Here is a 20,461-nt window from a genome sequence, read left to right as displayed (position 1 = left end):
ATAAAGTACAAATGCAAGCATACTCAAGGTAATGACCACTATTGGTTACAAATATCTCAATATAAAGACATTCTGTCATATCATTTTGAAGGCATTCCAGACTAAGGAGCACAAGGTTTGTGAGGCATAGAAAACATGACCAACATTTCCTCAATTTTATATATACACCTATTCAACATACAACAGCAAACTGAAAGTTTCTTTAAATTGTTTAATAGGTTATTAACTGCATGTCCCAAGCAGGCATTTCAGCAGTGGTCATTTGTTAAAAGTGTATATTTGGAGAATGAGATACAACTAATAATATCCAATAAGATTACTGAAATTTGAAGAAAACTCTTTTCCACCATAATTCAGACCCCGTATTGGTCACAGTTCTGGCTACTTATGTGGCTCCATCTCTCAGGGGTTAGAGCACTGGTCTCGTAAACCAGGGGTCATGAGGTCCAATCTCACTGGGACCCAGTGTTTCCCAATGTTAAAATAGTCTATGCAATATCTTTAAGTGAGGAGAACCATTTCAATTTGGTCACACATTTGGATATTCAATTTGTACACAGAGTTATGATGTTCAGTCTAATCTGCAAATTGGTTCCAAGAGCATGTCTTAAAATTATTTTATTGTACTGATTCTGTTCATGCTGATAATCCCATCATAATTTTTCAGTATCATTACAAACTGTAGAAAGAGCTTTTCCATAATTAAACTTTAAAGATAGCAACAATGGTATATACATTGTATTAATCTGTATTGTACCGTGCAGGAATCAACTTCATCAGTTGATCCAGAAGAGTTTTGAATTGACAACTGTAGCTGCCAGAAGGCTTTTTTGGTCATGTAAGCATATATAAAGTACAAATGCAAGCATACTCAAGGTAATGACAACTATTGGTCACAAATATCTCAATATAAAGACATTCTGTCATATCATTTTGAAGGCATTCCAGACTAAGGAGCACAAGGTTTGTGAGGCATAGAAAACATGACCAACATTTCCTCAATTTTATATATACACCTATTCAACATACAACAGGAAACTGAAAGTTTCTTTAAATTGTTTAATAGGTTATTAACAGCATGTCCCAAGCAGGTATTTCAGCAGTGGTCATTTGTTAAAAGTGTATATTTGGAGAATGAGATACAACTAATAATATCCAATAAGATTACTGAAATTTGAAGAAAACTCTTTTCCACCATAATTCAGACCCCGTATTGGTCACAGTTCTGGCTACTTATGTGGCTCCATCTCTCAGGGGTTAGAGCACTGGTCTCGTAAACCAGGGGTCATGAGGTCCAATCTCACTGGGACCCAGTGTTTCCCAATGTTGAAATAGTCTATGCAATATCTTTAAGTGAGGAGAACCATTTCAATTTGGTCACACATTTGGATATTCAATTTGTACACAGAGTTATGATGTTCAGTCTAATCTGCTGATTGGTTACAAGAGCATGTCTAAAACATATTTGTTGCATTTTATTGGGCCGATTCTGTTCATGCTGATAGTTCCAACAAGTTTTTCACTATTATTATGAAACTATGGTAAGAGCTTTCCAATAATTTAACTTTAATGATAGCACAAAAACACACACATTAGGAGGTTTTTAATACTTCTCACCCTGTTGTACACCTGTTCTGTTTCTGCTGACAGGCATGGTATTATCATTTCAGCTAACTACAGAACACTCTAACACAAAGTTGGAGAGCCATTAAAAATATGTCCAACTTTTTCAATATTTTCTATATAATTCAATTCAAGCAAAGACAGCTAATTTTTGCGTTTATTTGATTTTCTGAAAAAGTTATATACTACATGCCTCAATCAAGGATATTGCAAATTTGTAGAATTTTTTTGTGAAAAGTCTACATTGGGACAAAAAGCGACAATAAAATGATAACAGAGATTTGAAATTTGCAGAAGATTTTTGTCCATCACAAAGCAGAATGAACATACATAGTGCTGAAGGCAAAGCTCCATAGCTCAGGGGTTAGAGCACTGGTCTTGTAAACCAGGGGTTGTGAGTTCAAATCTCACTGGGGCCTAGTGCTACTTTCTTGTTACTGCTGCTAAAATATAAATTGCAGCTCCCAATGTTGAAATAGTCTGCTCAAGAGCTTTAAGTGAGGAGAACCATTTCAATTTGGTCACACATTTGGATATTCAATTTGTACACAGAGTTATGATGTTCAGTCTAATCTGCAAATTGGTTCCAAGAGCATGTCTTAAAATTATTTTATTGTATTGACTCTGTTCATGCTGATAATCCAATCATAATTTTTCAGTATCATTACAAACTGTAGAAAGAGCTTTTCCATAATTAAACTTTAAAGATAGCAACAATGGTATATACATTGTATTGTACCGTGCAGGAATCAACTTCATCAGTTGATCCAGAAGAGTTTTGAATTGACAACTGTAGCTGCCAGAAGGCTTTTTTGGTCATGTAAGCATATATAAAGTACAAATGCAAGCATACTCAAGGTAATGACCACTATTGGTTACAAATATCTCAATATAAAGACATTCTGTCATATCATTTTGAAGGCATTCCAGACTAAGGAGCACAAGGTTTGTGAGGCATAGAAAACATGACCAACATTTCCTCAATTTTATATATACACCTATTCAACATACAACAGCAAACTGAAAGTTTCTTTAAATTGTTTAATAGGTTATTAACTGCATGTCCCAAGCAGGCATTTCAGCAGTGGTCATTTGTTAAAAGTGTATATTTGGAGAATGAGGTACAACTAATAATATCCAATAAGATTACTGAAATTTGAAGAAAACTCTTTTCCACCATAATTCAGACCCCGTATTGGTCACAGTTCTGGCTACTTATGTGGCTCCATCTCTCAGGGGTTAGAGCACTGGTCTCGTAAACTAGGGGTCATGAGGTCCAATCTCACTGGGACCCAGTGTTTCCCAATGTTAAAATAGTCTATGCAATATCTTTAAGTGAGGAGAACCATTTCAATTTGGTCACACATTTGGATATTCAATTTGTACACAGAGTTATGATGTTCAGTCTAATCTGCTGATTGGTTACAAGAGCATGTCTAAAACATATTTGTTGCATTTTATTGGGCCGATTCTGTTCATGCTGATAGTTCCAACAAGTTTTTCACTATTATTATGAAACTATGGTAAGAGCTTTCCAATAATTTAACTTTAATGATAGCACAAAAACACACACATTAGGAGGTTTTTAATACTTCTCACCCTGTTGTACACCTGTTCTGTTACTGCTGACAGGCATGGTATTATCATTTCAGCTCACTACAGGACACTCTAACACAAAGTTGGAGAGCCATTAAAAATATGTCCAACTTTTTCAATATTTTCTATATAATTCAATTAAAGCAAAGACAGCTAATTTTTGCATTTATTTGATTTTCTGAAAAAGTTATATACTACATGCCTCTATCAAGGATATTGCAAATTTGTAGAATTTTTTTGTGAAAAGTCTACATTGGGACAAAAAGCGACAATAAAATGATAACAGAGATTTGAAATTTGCAGAAGATTTTTTTCCATCACTAAGCAGAATGAACATACATAGTGCTGAAGGCAAGGCTCCATAGCTCAGGGGTTAGAGCACTGGTCTTGTAAACCAGGGGTTGTGAGTTCAAATCTCACTGGGGCCTAGTGCTACTTTCTTGTTACTGCTGCTAAAATATAAATTGCAGCTCCCAATGTTGAAATAGTCTGCTCAAGAGCTTTAAGTGAGGAGAACCATTTCAATTTGGTCACACATTTGGATATTCAATTTGTACACAGAGTTATGATGTTCAGTCTAATCTGCAAATTGGTTCCAAGAGCATGTCTTAAAATTATTTTATTGTACTGATTCTGTTCATGCTGATAATCCCATCATAATTTTTCAGTATCATTACAAACTGTAGAAAGAGCTTTTCCATAATTAAACTTTAAAGATAGCAACAATGGTATATACATTGTATTAATCTGTATTGTACCGTGCAGGAATCAACTTCATCAGTTGATCCAGAAGAGCTTTGAATTGACAACTGTAGCTGCCAGAAGGCTTTTTTGGTCATGTAAGCATATATAAAGTACAAATGCAAGCATACTCAAGGTAATGACCACTATTGGTCACAAATATCTCAATATAAAGACATTCTGTCATATCATTTTGAAGGCATTCCAGACTAAGGAGCACAAGGTTTGTGAGGCATAGAAAACATGACCAACATTTCCTCAATTTTATATATACACCTATTCAACATACAACAGCAAACTGAAAGTTTCTTTAAATTGTTTAATAGGTTATTAACAGCATGTCCCAAGCAGGTATTTCAGCAGTGGTCATTTGTTAAAAGTGTATATTTGGAGAATGAGATACAACTAATAATATCCAATAAGATTACTGAAATTTGAAGAAAACTCTTTTCCACCATAATTCAGACCCCGTATTGGTCACAGTTCTGGCTACTTATGTGGCTCCATCTCTCAGGGGTTAGAGCACTGGTCTCGTAAACCAGGGGTCATGAGGTCCAATCTCACTGGGACCCAGTGTTTCCCAATGTTAAAATAGTCTATGCAATATCTTTAAGTGAGGAGAACCATTTCAATTTGGTCACACATTTGGATATTCAATTTGTACACAGAGTTATGATGTTCAGTCTAATCTGCTGATTGGTTACAAGAGCATGTCTAAAACATATTTGTTGCATTTTATTGGGCCGATTCTGTTCATGCTGATAGTTCCAACAAGTTTTTCACTATTATTATGAAACTATGGTAAGAGCTTTCCAATAATTTAACTTTAATGATAGCACAAAAACACACACATTAGGAGGTTTTTAATACTTCTCACCCTGTTGTACACCTGTTCTGTTTCTGCTGACAGGCATGGTATTATCATTTCAGCTCACTACAGAACACTCTAACACAAAGTTGGAGAGCCATTAAAAATATGTCCAACTTTTTCAATATTTTCTATATAATTCAATTCAAGCAAAGACAGCTAATTTTTGCGTTTATTTGATTTTCTGAAAAAGTTATATACTACATGCCTCAATCAAGGATATTGCAAATTTGTAGAATTTTTTTGTGAAAAGTCTACATTGGGACAAAAAGCGACAATAAAATGATAACAGAGATTTGAAATTTGCAGAAGATTTTTGTCCATCACAAAGCAGAATGAACATACATAGTGCTGAAGGCAAAGCTCCATAGCTCAGGGGTTAGAGCACTGGTCTTGTAAACCAGGGGTTGTGAGTTCAAATCTCACTGGGGCCTAGTGCTACTTTCTTGTTACTGCTGCTAAAATATAAATTGCAGCTCCCAATGTTGAAATAGTCTGCTCAAGAGCTTTAAGTGAGGAGAACCATTTCAATTTGGTCACACATTTGGATATTCAATTTGTACACAGAGTTATGATGTTCAGTCTAATCTGCAAATTGGTTCCAAGAGCATGTCTTAAAATTATTTTATTGTATTGACTCTGTTCATGCTGATAATCCAATCATAATTTTTCAGTATCATTACAAACTGTAGAAAGAGCTTTTCCATAATTAAACTTTAAAGATAGCAACAATGGTATATACATTGTATTGTACCGTGCAGGAATCAACTTCATCAGTTGATCCAGAAGAGTTTTGAATTGACAACTGTAGCTGCCAGAAGGCTTTTTTGGTCATGTAAGCATATATAAAGTACAAATGCAAGCATACGCAAGGTAATGACCACTATTGGTCACAAATATCTCAATATAAAGACATTCTGTTATATCATTTTGAAGGCATTCCAGACTAAGGAGCACAAGGATTGTGAGGCATAGAAAACATGACCAACATTTCCTCAATTTTATATATACACCTATTCAACATACAACAGCAAACTGAAAGTTTCTTTAAATTGTTTAATAGGTTATTAACTGCATGTCCCAAGCAGGCATTTCAGCAGTGGTCATTTGTTAAAAGTGTATATTTGGAGAATGAGATACTACTAATAATATCCAATAAGATTACTGAAATTTGAAGAAAACTCTTTTCCACCATAATTCAGACCCCGTATTGGTCACAGTTCTGGCTACTTATGTGGCTCCATCTCTCAGGGGTTAGAGCACTGGTCTCGTAAACCAGGGGTCATGAGGTCCAATCTCACTGGGACCCAGTGTTTCCCAATGTTAAAATAGTCTATGCAATATCTTTAAGTGAGGAGAACCATTTCAATTTGGTCACATATTTGGATGGTTAATTTGGACAAAGACATATGATGTTCAGTCTAATCTGCTGATTGGTTACAAGAGCATGTCTAAAACATATTTGTTGCATTTTATTGGGCCGATTCTGTTCATGCTGATAGTTCCAACAAGTTTTTCACTATTATTATGAAACTATGGTAAGAGCTTTCCAATAATTTAACTTTAATGATAGCACAAAAACACACACATTAGGAGGTTTTTAATACTTCTCACCCTGTTGTACACCTGTTCTGTTTCTGCTGACAGGCATGGTATTATCATTTCAGCTCACTACAGGACACTCTAACACAAAGTTGGAGAGCCATTAAAAATATGTCCAACTTTTTCAATATTTTCTATATAATTCAATTCAAGCAAAGACAGCTAATTTTTGCATTTATTTGATTTTCTGAAAAAGTTATATACTACATGCCTCAATCAAGGATATTGCAAATTTGTAGAATTTTTTTGTGAAAAGTCTACATTGGGACAAAAAGCGACAATAAAATGATAACAGAGATTTGAAATTTGCAGAAGATTTTTTTTCCATCACTAAGCAGAATGAACATACATTGTGCTGAAGGCAAGGCTCCATAGCTCAGGGGTGAGAGCACTGGTCTTGTAAACCAGGGGTTGTGAGTTCAAATCTCACTGGGGCCTAGTGCTACTTTCTTGTTACTGCTGCTAAAATATAAATTGCAGCTCCCAATGTTGAAATAGTCTGCTCAAGAGCTTTAAGTGAGGAGAACCATTTCAATTTGGTCACACATTTGGATATTCAATTTGTACACAGAGTTATGATGTTCAGTCTAATCTGCAAATTGGTTCCAAGAGCATGTCTTAAAATTATTTTATTGTACTGATTCTGTTCATGCTGATAATCCCATCATAATTTTTCATTATCATTACAAACTGTAGAAAGAGCTTTTCCATAATTAAACTTTAAAGATAGCAACAATGGTATATACATTGTATTAATCTGTATTGTACCGTGCAGGAATCAACTTCATCAGTTGATCCAGAAGAGTTTTGAATTGACAACTGTAGCTGCCAGAAGGCTTTTTTGGTCATGTAAGCATATATAAAGTACAAATGCAAGCATACTCGAGGTAATGACCACTATTGGTCACAAATATCTCAATATAAAGACATTCTGTCATATCATTTTGAAGGCATTCCAGACTAAGGAGCACAAGGTTTGTGAGGCATAGAAAACATGACCAACATTTCCTCAATTTTATATATACACCTATTCAACATACAACAGCAAACTGAAAGTTTCTTTAAATTGTTTAATAGGTTATTAACTGCATGTCCCAAGCAGGCATTTCAGCAGTGGTCATTTGTTAAAAGTGTATATTTGGAGAATGAGATACAACTAATAATATCCAATAAGATTACTGAAATTTGAAGAAAACTCTTTTCCACCATAATTCAGACCCCGTATTGGTCACAGTTCTGGCTACTTATGTGGCTCCATCTCTCAGGGGTTAGAGCACTGGTCTCGTAAACCAGGGGTCATGAGGTCCAATCTCACTGGGACCCAGTGTTTCCCAATGTTAAAATAGTCTATGCAATATCTTTAAGTGAGGAGAACCATTTCAATTTGGTCACACATTTGGATATTCAATTTGTACACAGAGTTATGATGTTCAGTCTAATCTGCTGATTGGTTACAAGAGCATGTCTAAAACATATTTGTTGCATTTTATTGGGCCGATTCTGTTCATGCTGATAGTTCCAACAAGTTTTTCACTATTATTATGAAACTATGGTAAGAGCATTCCAATAATTTTACTTTAATGATAGCAAAAAAACACACACATTAGGAGGTTTTTAATACTTCTCACCCTGTTGTACACCTGTTCTGTTTCTGCTGACAGGCATGGTATTATTATTTCAGCTCACTACAGGACACTCTAACACAAAGTTGGAGAGCCATTAAAAATATGTCCAACTTTTTCAATATTTTCTATATAATTCAATTAAAGCAAAGACAGCTAATTTTTGCATTTATTTGATTTTCTGAAAAAGTTATATACTACATGCCTCAATCAAGGATATTGCAAATTTGTAGAATTTTTTTGTGAAAAGTCTACATTGGGACAAAAAGCGACAATAAAATGATAACAGAGATTTGAAATTTGCAGAAGATTTTTTTCCATCACTAAGCAGAATGAACATACATAGTGCTGAAGGCAAGGCTCCATAGCTCAGGGGTTAGAGCACTGGTCTTGTAAACCAGGGGTTGTGAGTTCAAATCTCACTGGGGCCTAGTGCTACTTTCTTGTTACTGCTGCTAAAATATAAATTGCAGCTCCCAATGTTGAAATAGTCTGCTCAAGAGCTTTAAGTGAGGAGAACCATTTCAATTTGGTCACACATTTGGATATTCAATTTGTACACAGAGTTATAATGTTCAGTCTAATCTGCAAATTGGTTCCAAGAGCATGTCTTAAAATTATTTTATTGTACTGATTCTGTTCATGCTGATAATCCCATAATAATTTTTCAGTATCATTACAAACTGTAGAAAGAGCTTTTCCATAATTAAACTTTAAAGATAGCAACAATGGTATATACATTGTATTAATCTGTATTGTACCGTGCAGGAATCAACTTCATCAGTTGATCCAGAAGAGTTTTGAATTGACAACTGTAGCTGCCAGAAGGCTTTTTTGGTCATGTAAGCATATATAAAGTACAAATGCAAGCATACTCAAGGTAATGACCACTATTGGTCACGAATATCTCAATATAAAGACATTCTGTCATATCATTTTGAAGGCATTCCAGTCTAAGGAGCACAAGGTTTGTGAGGCATAGAAAACATGACCAACATTTCCTCAATTTTATATATACACCTATTCAACATACAACAGCAAACTGAAAGTTTCTTTAAATTGTTTAATAGGTTATTAACTGCATGTCCCAAGCAGGCATTTCAGCAGTGGTCATTTGTTAAAAGTGTATATTTGGAGAATGAGATACAACTAATAATATCCAATAAGATTACTGAAATTTGAAGAAAACTCTTTTCCACCATAATTCAGACCCCGTATTGGTCACAGTTCTGGCTACTTATGTGGCTCCATCTCTCAGGGGTTAGAGCACTGGTCTCGTAAACCAGGGGTCATGAGGTCCAATCTCACTGGGACCCAGTGTTTCCCAATGTTAAAATAGTCTATGCAATATCTTTAAGTGAGGAGAACCATTTCAATTTGGTCACACATTTGGATATTCAATTTGTACACAGAGTTATGATGTTCAGTCTAATCTGCTGATTGGTTACAAGAGCATGTCTAAAACATATTTGTTGCATTTTATTGGGCCGATTCTGTTCATGCTGATAGTTCCAACAAGTTTTTCACTATTATTATGAAACTATGGTAAGAGCATTCCAATAATTTTACTTTAATGATAGCAAAAAAACACACACATTAGGAGGTTTTTAATACTTCTCACCCTGTTGTACACCTGTTCTGTTTCTGCTGACAGGCATGGTATTATTATTTCAGCTCACTACAGGACACTCTAACACAAAGTTGGAGAGCCATTAAAAATATGTCCAACTTTTTCAATATTTTCTATATAATTCAATTAAAGCAAAGACAGCTAATTTTTGCATTTATTTGATTTTCTGAAAAAGTTATATACTACATGCCTCAATCAAGGATATTGCAAATTTGTAGAATTTTTTTGTGAAAAGTCTACATTGGGACAAAAAGCGACAATAAAATGATAACAGAGATTTGAAATTTGCAGAAGATTTTTTTCCATCACTAAGCAGAATGAACATACATAGTGCTGAAGGCAAGGCTCCATAGCTCAGGGGTTAGCGCACTGGTCTTGTAAACCAGGGGTTGTGAGTTCAAATCTCACTGGGGCCTAGTGCTACTTTCTTGTTACTGCTGCTAAAATATAAATTGCAGCTCCCAATGTTGAAATAGTCTGCTCAAGAGCTTTAAGTGAGGAGAACCATTTCAATTTGGTCACACATTTGGATATTCAATTTGTACACAGAGTTATGATGTTCAGTCTAATCTGCAAATTGGTTCCAAGAGCATGTCTTAAAATTATTTTATTGTACTGATTCTGTTCATGCTGATAATCCCATAATAATTTTTCAGTATCATTACAAACTGTAGAAAGAGCTTTTCCATAATTAAACTTTAAAGATAGCAACAATGGTATATACATTGTATTAATCTGTATTGTACCGTGCAGGAATCAACTTCATCAGTTGATCCAGAAGAGTTTTGAATTGACAACTGTAGCTGCCAGAAGGCTTTTTTGGTCATGTAAGCATATATAAAGTACAAATGCAAGCATACTCAAGGTAATGACCACTATTGGTCACAAATATCTCAATATAAAGACATTCTGTCATATCATTTTGAAGGCATTCCAGTCTAAGGAGCACAAGGTTTGTGAGGCATAGAAAACATGACCAACATTTCCTCAATTTTATATATACACCTATTCAACATACAACAGCAAACTGAAAGTTTCTTTAAATTGTTTAATAGGTTATTAACTGCATGTCCCAAGCAGGCATTTCAGCAGTGGTCATTTGTTAAAAGTGTATATTTGGAGAATGAGATACAACTAATAATATCCAATAAGATTACTGAAATTTGAAGAAAACTCTTTTCCACCATAATTCAGACCCCGTATTGGTCACAGTTCTGGCTACTTATGTGGCTCCATCTCTCAGGGGTTAGAGCACTGGTCTCGTAAACCAGGGGTCATGAGGTCCAATCTCACTGGGACCCAGTGTTTCCCAATGTTAAAATAGTCTATGCAATATCTTTAAGTGAGGAGAACCATTTCAATTTGGTCACACATTTGGATATTCAATTTGTACACAGAGTTATGATGTTCAGTCTAATCTGCTGATTGGTTACAAGAGCATGTCTAAAACATATTTGTTGCATTTTATTGGGCCGATTCTGTTCATGCTGATAGTTCCAACAAGTTTTTCACTATTATTATGAAACTATGGTAAGAGCTTTCCAATAATTTAACTTTAATGATAGCACAAAAACACACACATTAGGAGGTTTTTAATACTTCTCACCCTGTTGTACACCTGTTCTGTTTCTGCTGACAGGCATGGTATTATCATTTCAGCTCACTACAGGACACTCTAACACAAAGTTGGAGAGCCATTAAAAATATGTCCAACTTTTTCAATATTTTCTATATAATTCAATTCAAGCAAAGACAGCTAATTTTTGCATTTATTTGATTTTCTGAAAAAGTTATATAGTACATGCCTCAATCAAGGATATTGCAAATTTGTAGAATTTTTTTGTGAAATGTCTACATTGGGACAAAAAGCGACAATAAAATGATAACAGAGATTTGAAATTTGCAGAAGATTTTTTTCCATCACTAAGCAGAATGAACATACATAGTGCTGAAGGCAAGGCTCCATAGCTCAGGGGTTAGAGCACTGGTCTTGTAAACCAGGGGTTGTGAGTTCAAAACTCACTGGGGCCTAGTGCTACTTTCTTGTTACTGCTGCTAAAATATAAATTGCTGCTCCCAATGTTGAAATAGTCTGCTCAAGAGCTTTAAGTGAGGAGAACCATTTCAATTTGGATATTCAATTTGTACACAGAGTTATGATGTTCAGTCTAATCTGCAAATTGGTTCCAAGAGCATGTCTTAAAATTATTTTATTGTATTGACTCTGTTCATGCTGATAATCCCATCATAATTTTTCAGTATCATTACAAACTGTAGAAAGAGCTTTTCCATAATTAAACTTTAAAGATAGCAACAATGGTATATACATTGTATTGTACCGTGCAGGAATCAACTTCATCAGTTGATCCAGAAGAGTTTTGAATTGACAACTGTAGCTGCCAGAAGGCTTTTTTGGTCATGTAAGCATATATAAAGTACAAATGCAAGCATACGCAAGGTAATGACCACTATTGGTCACAAATATCTCAATATAAAGACATTCTGTTATATCATTTTGAAGGCATTCCAGACTAAGGAGCACAAGGATTGTGAGGCATAGAAAACATGACCAACATTTCCTCAATTTTATATATACACCTATTCAACATACAACAGCAAACTGAAAGTTTCTTTAAATTGTTTAATAGGTTATTAACTGCATGTCCCAAGCAGGCATTTCAGCAGTGGTCATTTGTTAAAAGTGTATATTTGGAGAATGAGATACTACTAATAATATCCAATAAGATTACTGAAATTTGAAGAAAACTCTTTTCCACCATAATTCAGACCCCGTATTGGTCACAGTTCTGGCTACTTATGTGGCTCCATCTCTCAGGGGTTAGAGCACTGGTCTCGTAAACCAGGGGTCATGAGGTCCAATCTCACTGGGACCCAGTGTTTCCCAATGTTAAAATAGTCTATGCAATATCTTTAAGTGAGGAGAACCATTTCAATTTGGTCACATATTTGGATGGTTAATTTGGACAAAGACATATGATGTTCAGTCTAATCTGCTGATTGGTTACAAGAGCATGTCTAAAACATATTTGTTGCATTTTATTGGGCCGATTCTGTTCATGCTGATAGTTCCAACAAGTTTTTCACTATTATTATGAAACTATGGTAAGAGCATTCCAATAATTTTACTTTAATGATAGCAAAAAAACACACACATTAGGAGGTTTTTAATACTTCTCACCCTGTTGTACACCTGTTCTGTTTCTGCTGACAGGCATGGTATTATTATTTCAGCTCACTACAGGACACTCTAACACAAAGTTGGAGAGCCATTAAAAATATGTCCAACTTTTTCAATATTTTCTATATAATTCAATTAAAGCAAAGACAGCTAATTTTTGCATTTATTTGATTTTCTGAAAAAGTTATATACTACATGCCTCAATCAAGGATATTGCAAATTTGTAGAATTTTTGTGTGAAAAGTCTACATTGGGACAAAAAGCGACAATAAAATGATAACAGAGATTTGAAATTTGCAGAAGATTTTTTTCCATCACTAAGCAGAATGAACATACATAGTGCTGAAGGCAAGGCTCCATAGCTCAGGGGTTAGAGCACTGGTCTTGTAAACCAGGGGTTGTGAGTTCAAATCTCACTGGGGCCTAGTGCTACTTTCTTGTTACTGCTGCTAAAATATAAATTGCAGCTCCCAATGTTGAAATAGTCTGCTCAAGAGCTTTAAGTGAGGAGAACCATTTAAATTTGGTCACACATTTGGATATTCAATTTGTACACAGAGTTATGATGTTCAGTCTAATCTGCAAATTGGTTCCAAGAGCATGTTTTAAAATTATTTTATTGTACTGATTCTGTTCATGCTGATAATCCCATCATAATTTTTCAGTATCATTACAAACTGTAGAAAGAGCTTTTCCATAATTAAACTTTAAAGATAGCAACAATGGTATATACATTGTATTAATCTGTATTGTACCGTGCAGGAATCAACTTCATCAGTTGATCCAGAAGAGTTTTGAATTGACAACTGTAGCTGCCAGAAGGCTTTTTTGGTCATGTAAGCATATATAAAGTACAAATGCAAGCATACTCAAGGTAATGACCACTATTGGTCACAAATATCTCAATATAAAAACATTCTGTCATATCATTTTGAAGGCATTCCAGACTAAGGAGCACAAGGTTTGGGAGGCATAGAAAACATGACCAACATTTCCTCAATTTTATATATACACCTATTCAACATACAACAGCAAACTGAAAGTTTCTTTAAATTGTTTAATAGGTTATTAACTGCATGTCCCAAGCAGGCATTTCAGCAGTGGTCATTTGTTAAAAGTGTATATTTGGAGAATGAGATACAACTAATAATATCCAATAAGATTACTGAAATTTGAAGAAAACTCTTTTCCACCATAATTCAGACACCGTATTGGTCACAGTTCTGGCTACTTATGTGGCTCCATCTCTCAGGGGTTAGAGCACTGGTCTCGTAAACCAGGGGTCATGAGGTCCAATCTCACTGGGACCCAGTGTTTCCCAATGTTAAAATAGTCTATGCAATATCTTTAAGTGAGGAGAACCATTTCAATTTGGTCACACATTTGGATATTCAATTTGTACACAGAGTTATGATGTTCAGTCTAATCTGCTGATTGGTTACAAGAGCATGTCTAAAACATATTTGTTGCATTTTATTGGGCCGATTCTGTTCATGCTGATAGTTCCAACAAGTTTTTCACTATTATTATGAAACTATGGTAAGAGCTTTCCAATAATTTTACTTTAATGATAGCAAAAAAACACACACATTAGGAGGTTTTTAATACTTCTCACCCTGTTGTACACCTGTTCTGTTTCTGCTGACAGGCATGGTATTATTATTTCAGCACACTACAGGACACTCTAACACAAAGTTGGAGAGCCATTAAAAATATGTCCAACTTTTTCAATATTTTCTATATAATTCAATTAATGCAAAGACAGCTAATTTTTGCATTTATTTGATTTTCTGAAAAAGTTATATACTACATGCCTCAATCAAGGATATTGCAAATTTGTAGAATTTTTTTGTGAAAAGTCTACATTGGGACAAAAAGCGACAATAAAATGATAACAGAGATTTGAAATTTGCAGAAGATTTTTTTCCATCACTAAGCAGAATGAACATACATAGTGCTGAAGGCAAGGCTCCATAGCTCAGGGTTTAGAGCACTGGTCTTGTAAACCAGGGGTTGTGAGTTCAAATCTCACTGGGGCCTAGTGCTACTTTCTTGTTACTGCTGCTAAAATATAAATTGCAGCTCCCAATGTTGAAATAGTCTGCTCAAGAGCTTTAAGTGAGGAGAACCATTTCAATTTGGTCACACATTTGGATATTCAATTTGTACACAGAGTTATGATGTTCAGTCTAATCTGCAAATTGGTTCCAAGAGCATGTCTTAAAATTATTTTATTGTATTGACTCTGTTCATGCTGATAATCCCATCATCATTTTTCAGTATCATTACAAACTGTAGAAAGAGCTTTTCCATAATTAAACTTTAAAGATAGCAACAATGGTATATACATTGTATTGTACCGTGCAGGAATCAACTTCATCAGTTGATCCAGAAGAGTTTTGAATTGACAACTGTAGCTGCCAGAAGGCTTTTTTGGTCATGTAAGCATATATAAAGTACAAATGCAAGCATACTCAAGGTAATGACCACTATTGGTCACAAATATCTCAATATAAAGACATTCTGTCATATCATTTTGAAGGCATTCCAGACTAAGGAGCACATGGTTTGTGAGGCATAGAAAACATGACCAACATTTACTCAATTTTATATATACACCTATTCAACATACAACAGCAAACTGAAAGTTTCTTTAAATTGTTTAATAGGTTATTAACTGCATGTCCCAAGCAGGCATTTCAGCAGTGGTCATTTGTTAAAAGTGTATATTTGGAGAATGAGATACTACTAATAATATCCAATAAGATTACTGGAATTTGAAGAAAACTCTTTTCCACCATAATTCAGACCCCGTATTGGTCACAGTTCTGGCTACTTATGTGGCTCCATCTCTCAGGGGTTAGAGCACTGGTCTCGTAAACCAGGGGTCATGAGGTCCAATCTCACTGGGACCCAGTGTTTCCCAATGTTAAAATAGTCTATGCAATATCTTTAAGTGAGGAGAACCATTTCAATTTGGTCACATATTTGGATGGTTAATTTGGACAAAGACATATGATGTTCAGTCTAATCTGCTGATTGGTTACAAGAGCATGTCTAAAACATATTTGTTGCATTTTATTGGGCCGATTCTGTTCATGCTGATAGTTCCAACAAGTTTTTCACTATTATTATGAAACTATGGTAAGAGCTTTCCAATAATTTTACTTTAAAGATAGCAAAAAAACACACACATTAGGAGGTTTTTAATACTTCTCACCCTGTTGTACACCTGTTCTGTTTCTGCTGACAGGCATGGTATTATTATTTCAGCTCACTACAGGACACTCTAACACAAAGTTGGAGAGCCATTAAAAATATGTCCAACTTTTTCAATATTTTCTATATAATTCAATTCAAGCAAAGACAGCTAATTTTTGCATTTATTTGATTTTCTGAAAAAGTTATATACTACATGCCTCAATCAAGGATATTGCAAATTTGTAGAATTTTTTTGTGAAAAGTCTACATTGGGACAAAAAGCGACAATAAAATGATAACAGAGATTTGAAATTTGCAGAAGGTTTTTTTCCATCACTAAGCAGAATGAACATACATAGTGCTGAAGGCAAGGCTCCATAGCTCAGGGGTTAGAGCACTGGTCTTGTAAACCAGGGGTTGTGAGTTCAAATCTCACTGGGGCCTAGTGCTACTTTCTTGTTACTGCTGCTAAAATATAAATTGCAGCTCCCAATGTTGAAATAGTCTGCTCAAGAGCTTTAAGTGAGGAGAACCATTTCAATTTGGTCACACATTTGGATATTCAATTTGTACACAGAGTTATGATGTTCAGTCTAATCTGCAAATTGGTTCCAAGAGCATGTCTTAAAATTATTTTATTGTACTGATTCTGTTCATGCTGATAATCCCATCATAATTTTTCAGTATCATTACAAACTGTAGAAAGAGCTTTTCCATAATTAAACTTTAAAGATAGCAACAATGGTATATACATTGTATTAATCTGTATTGTACCGTGCAGGAATCAACTTCATCAGTTGATCCAGAAGAGTTTTGAATTGACAACTGTAGCTGCCAGAAGGCTTTTTTGGTCAAGTAAGCATATATAAAGTACAAATGCAAGCATACTCAAGGTAATGACCACTATTGGTCACAAATATCTCAATATAAAGACATTCTGTCATATCATTTTGAAGGCATTCCAGACTAAGGAGCACAAGGTTTGTGAGGCATAGAAAACATGACCAACATTTCCTCAATTTTATATATACACCTATTCAACATACAACAGCAAACTGAAAGTTTCTTTAAATTGTTTAATAGGTTATTAACTGCATGTCCCAAGCAGGCATTTCAGCAGTGGTCATTTGTTAAAAGTGTATATTTGGAGAATGAGATACAACTAATAATATCCAATAAGATTACTGAAATTTGAAGAAAACTCTATTCCACCATAATTCAGACCCCGTATTGGTCACAGTTCTGGCTACTTATGTGGCTCCATCTCTAAGGGGTTAGAGCACAGGTCTCGTAAACCAGGGGTCATGAGGTCCAATCTCACTGGGACCCAGTGTTTCCCAATGTTAAAATATTCTATGCAATATCTTTAAGTGAGGAGAACCATTTCAATTTGGTCACACATTTGGATATTCAATTTGTACACAGAGTTATGATGTTCAGTCTAATCTGCTGATTGGTTACAAGAGCATGTCTAAAACATATTTGTTGCATTTTATTGGGCCGATTCTGTTCATGCTGATAGTTCCAACAAGTTTTTCTATATAATTCAATTCAAGCAAAGACAGCTAATTTTTGCATTTATTTGATTTTCTGAAAAAGTTATATACTACATGCCTCAATCAAGGATATTGCAAATTTGTAGAATTTTTTTGTGAAAAGTCTACATTGGGACAAAAAGCGACAATAAAATGATAACAGAGATTTGAAATTTGCAGAAGATTTTTTTCCATCACTAAGCAGAATGAACATACATAGTGCTGAAGGCAAGGCTCCATAGCTCAGGGGTTAGAGCACTGGTCTTGTAAACCAGGGGTTGTGAGTTCAAATCTCACTGGGGCCTAGTGCTACTTTCTTGTTACTGCTGCTAAAATATAAATTGCAGCTCCCAATGTTGAAATAGTCTGCTCAAGAGCTTTAAGTGAGGAGAACCATTTCAATTTGGTCACACATTTGGATATTCAATTTGTACACAGCGTTATGATGTTCAGTCTAATCTGCAAATTGGTTCCAAGAGCATGTCTTAAAATTATTTTATTGTACTGATTCTGTTCATGCTGATAATCCCATCATAATTTTTCAGTATCATTACAAACTGTAGAAAGAGCTTTTCCATAATTAATCTTTAAAGATAGCAACAATGGTATATACATTGTATTAATCTGTATTGTACCGTGCAGGAATCAACTTCATCAGTTGATCCAGAAGAGTTTTGAATTGACAACTGTAGCTGCCAGAAGGCTTTTTTGGTCATGTAAGCATATATAAAGTACAAATGCAAGCATACTCAAGGTAATGACCACTATTGGTCACAAATATCTCAATATAAAGACATTCTGTCATATCATTTTGATGGCATTCCAGACTAAGGAGCACAAGGTTTGTGAGGCATAGAAAACATGACCAACATTTCCTCAATTTTATATATACACCTATTCAACATACAACAGCAAACTGAAAGTTTCTTTAAATTGTTTAATAGGTTATTAACTGCATGTCCCAAGCAGGCATTTCAGCAGTGGTCATTTGTTAAAAGTGTATATTTGGAGAATGAGATACAACTAATAATATCCAATAAGATTACTGAAATTTGAAGAAAACTCTTTTCCACCATAATTCAGACCCCGTATTGGTCACAGTTCTGGCTACTTATGTGGCTCCATCTCTCAGGGGTTAGAGCACTGGTCTCGTAAACCAGGGGTCATGAGGTCCAATCTCACTGGGACCCAGTGTTTCCCAATGTTAAAATAGTCTATGCAATATCTTTAAGTGAGGAGAACCATTTCAATTTGGTCACACATTTGAATATTCAATTTGTACACAGAGTTATGATGTTCAGTCTAATCTGCAAATTGGTTCCAAGAGCATGTCTTAAAATTATTTTATTGTATTGACTCTGTTCATGCTGATAATCCCATCATAATTTTTCAGTATCATTACAAACTGTAGAAAGAGCTTTTCCATAATTAAACTTTAAAGATAGCAACAATGGTATATACATTGTATTGTACCGTGCAGGAATCAACTTCATCAGTTGATCCAGAAGAGTTTTGAATTGACAACTGTAGCTGCCAGAAGGCTTTTTTGGTCATGTAAGCATATATAAAGTACAAATGCAAGCATACTCAAGGTAATGACCACTATTGGTCACAAATATCTCAATATAAAGACATTCTGTCATATCATTTTGAAGGCATTCCAGACTAAGGAGCACATGGTTTGTGAGGCATAGAAAACATGACCAACATTTACTCAATTTTATATATACACCTATTCAACATACAACAGCAAACTGAAAGTTTCTTTAAATTGTTTAATAGGTTATTAACTGCATGTCCCAAGCAGGCATTTCAGCAGTGGTCATTTGTTAAAAGTGTATATTTGGAGAATGAGATACTACTAATAATATCCAATAAGATTACTGGAATTTGAAGAAAACTCTTTTCCACCATAATTCAGACCCCGTATTGGTCACAGTTCTGGCTACTTATGTGGCTCCATCTCTCAGGGGTTAGAGCACTGGTCTCGTAAACCAGGGGTCATGAGGTCCAATCTCACTGGGACCCAGTGTTTCCCAATGTTAAAATAGTCTATGCAATATCTTTAAGTGAGGAGAACCATTTCAATTTGGTCACATATTTGGATGGTTAATTTGGACAAAGACATATGATGTTCAGTCTAATCTGCTGATTGGTTACAAGAGCATGTCTAAAACATATTTGTTGCATTTTATTGGGCCGATTCTGTTCATGCTGATAGTTCCAACAAGTTTTTCACTATTATTATGAAACTATGGTAAGAGCTTTCCAATAATTTTACTTTAAAGATAGCAAAAAAACACACACATTAGGAGGTTTTTAATACTTCTCACCCTGTTGTACACCTGTTCTGTTTCTGCTGACAGGCATGGTATTATTATTTCAGCTCACTACAGGACACTCTAACACAAAGTTGGAGAGCCATTAAAAATATGTCCAACTTTTTCAATATTTTCTATATAATTCAATTCAAGCAAAGACAGCTAATTTTTGCATTTATTTGATTTTCTGAAAAAGTTATATACTACATGCCTCAATCAAGGATATTGCAAATTTGTAGAATTTTTTTGTGAAAAGTCTACATTGGGACAAAAAGCGACAATAAAATGATAACAGAGATTTGAAATTTGCAGAAGATTTTTTTCCATCACTAAGCAGAATGAACATACATAGTGCTGAAGGCAAGGCTCCATAGCTCAGGGATTAGAGCACTAGTCTTGTAAACCAGGGGTTGTGAGTTCAAATCTCACTGGGGCCTAGTGCTACTTTCTTGTTACTGCTGCTAAAATATAAATTGCAGCTCCCAATGTTGAAATAGTCTGCTCAAGAGCTTTAAGTGAGGAG

General features: G+C 34.9%; 12 non-coding genes across 12 annotated transcripts; all 12 read left to right on the top strand.

Moving 5' to 3' along the window:
- The first annotated feature begins 1,969 nt into the window (after positions 1-1,969).
- On the top strand, positions 1,970-2,042 carry TRNAT-UGU (transfer RNA threonine (anticodon UGU)). The gene has a single exon. It is a non-coding gene; the product is annotated as a tRNA-Thr (tRNA).
- Positions 2,043-3,574: 1,532 nt separating this feature from the next.
- Positions 3,575-3,647, top strand: TRNAT-UGU (transfer RNA threonine (anticodon UGU)). Its single transcript has one exon. It is a non-coding gene; the product is annotated as a tRNA-Thr (tRNA).
- Positions 3,648-5,189: 1,542 nt separating this feature from the next.
- TRNAT-UGU (transfer RNA threonine (anticodon UGU)) lies at positions 5,190-5,262 on the top strand. Its single transcript has one exon. It is a non-coding gene; the product is annotated as a tRNA-Thr (tRNA).
- Positions 5,263-6,795: 1,533 nt separating this feature from the next.
- Positions 6,796-6,868, top strand: TRNAT-UGU (transfer RNA threonine (anticodon UGU)). The gene has a single exon. It is a non-coding gene; the product is annotated as a tRNA-Thr (tRNA).
- Positions 6,869-8,410: 1,542 nt separating this feature from the next.
- On the top strand, positions 8,411-8,483 carry TRNAT-UGU (transfer RNA threonine (anticodon UGU)). Its single transcript has one exon. It is a non-coding gene; the product is annotated as a tRNA-Thr (tRNA).
- A 1,542-nt stretch (positions 8,484-10,025) lies between these two features.
- TRNAT-UGU (transfer RNA threonine (anticodon UGU)) lies at positions 10,026-10,098 on the top strand. The gene has a single exon. It is a non-coding gene; the product is annotated as a tRNA-Thr (tRNA).
- A 1,542-nt stretch (positions 10,099-11,640) lies between these two features.
- Positions 11,641-11,713, top strand: TRNAT-UGU (transfer RNA threonine (anticodon UGU)). Its single transcript has one exon. It is a non-coding gene; the product is annotated as a tRNA-Thr (tRNA).
- A 1,520-nt stretch (positions 11,714-13,233) lies between these two features.
- On the top strand, positions 13,234-13,306 carry TRNAT-UGU (transfer RNA threonine (anticodon UGU)). Its single transcript has one exon. It is a non-coding gene; the product is annotated as a tRNA-Thr (tRNA).
- A 1,542-nt stretch (positions 13,307-14,848) lies between these two features.
- TRNAT-UGU (transfer RNA threonine (anticodon UGU)) lies at positions 14,849-14,921 on the top strand. Its single transcript has one exon. It is a non-coding gene; the product is annotated as a tRNA-Thr (tRNA).
- A 1,532-nt stretch (positions 14,922-16,453) lies between these two features.
- TRNAT-UGU (transfer RNA threonine (anticodon UGU)) lies at positions 16,454-16,526 on the top strand. The gene has a single exon. It is a non-coding gene; the product is annotated as a tRNA-Thr (tRNA).
- Positions 16,527-17,849: 1,323 nt separating this feature from the next.
- TRNAT-UGU (transfer RNA threonine (anticodon UGU)) lies at positions 17,850-17,922 on the top strand. The gene has a single exon. It is a non-coding gene; the product is annotated as a tRNA-Thr (tRNA).
- A 2,380-nt stretch (positions 17,923-20,302) lies between these two features.
- TRNAT-UGU (transfer RNA threonine (anticodon UGU)) lies at positions 20,303-20,375 on the top strand. Its single transcript has one exon. It is a non-coding gene; the product is annotated as a tRNA-Thr (tRNA).
- The last annotated feature ends 86 nt before the right edge of the window (positions 20,376-20,461 follow it).

The sequence above is a fragment of the Pseudophryne corroboree genome, chromosome 11 (genome assembly GCF_028390025.1).
Source record: "Pseudophryne corroboree isolate aPseCor3 chromosome 11, aPseCor3.hap2, whole genome shotgun sequence".
In the NCBI taxonomy this organism is placed as follows: Eukaryota; Metazoa; Chordata; class Amphibia; order Anura; family Myobatrachidae; genus Pseudophryne; species Pseudophryne corroboree.
This window is presented reverse-complemented; position numbering and strand designations above follow the sequence as displayed.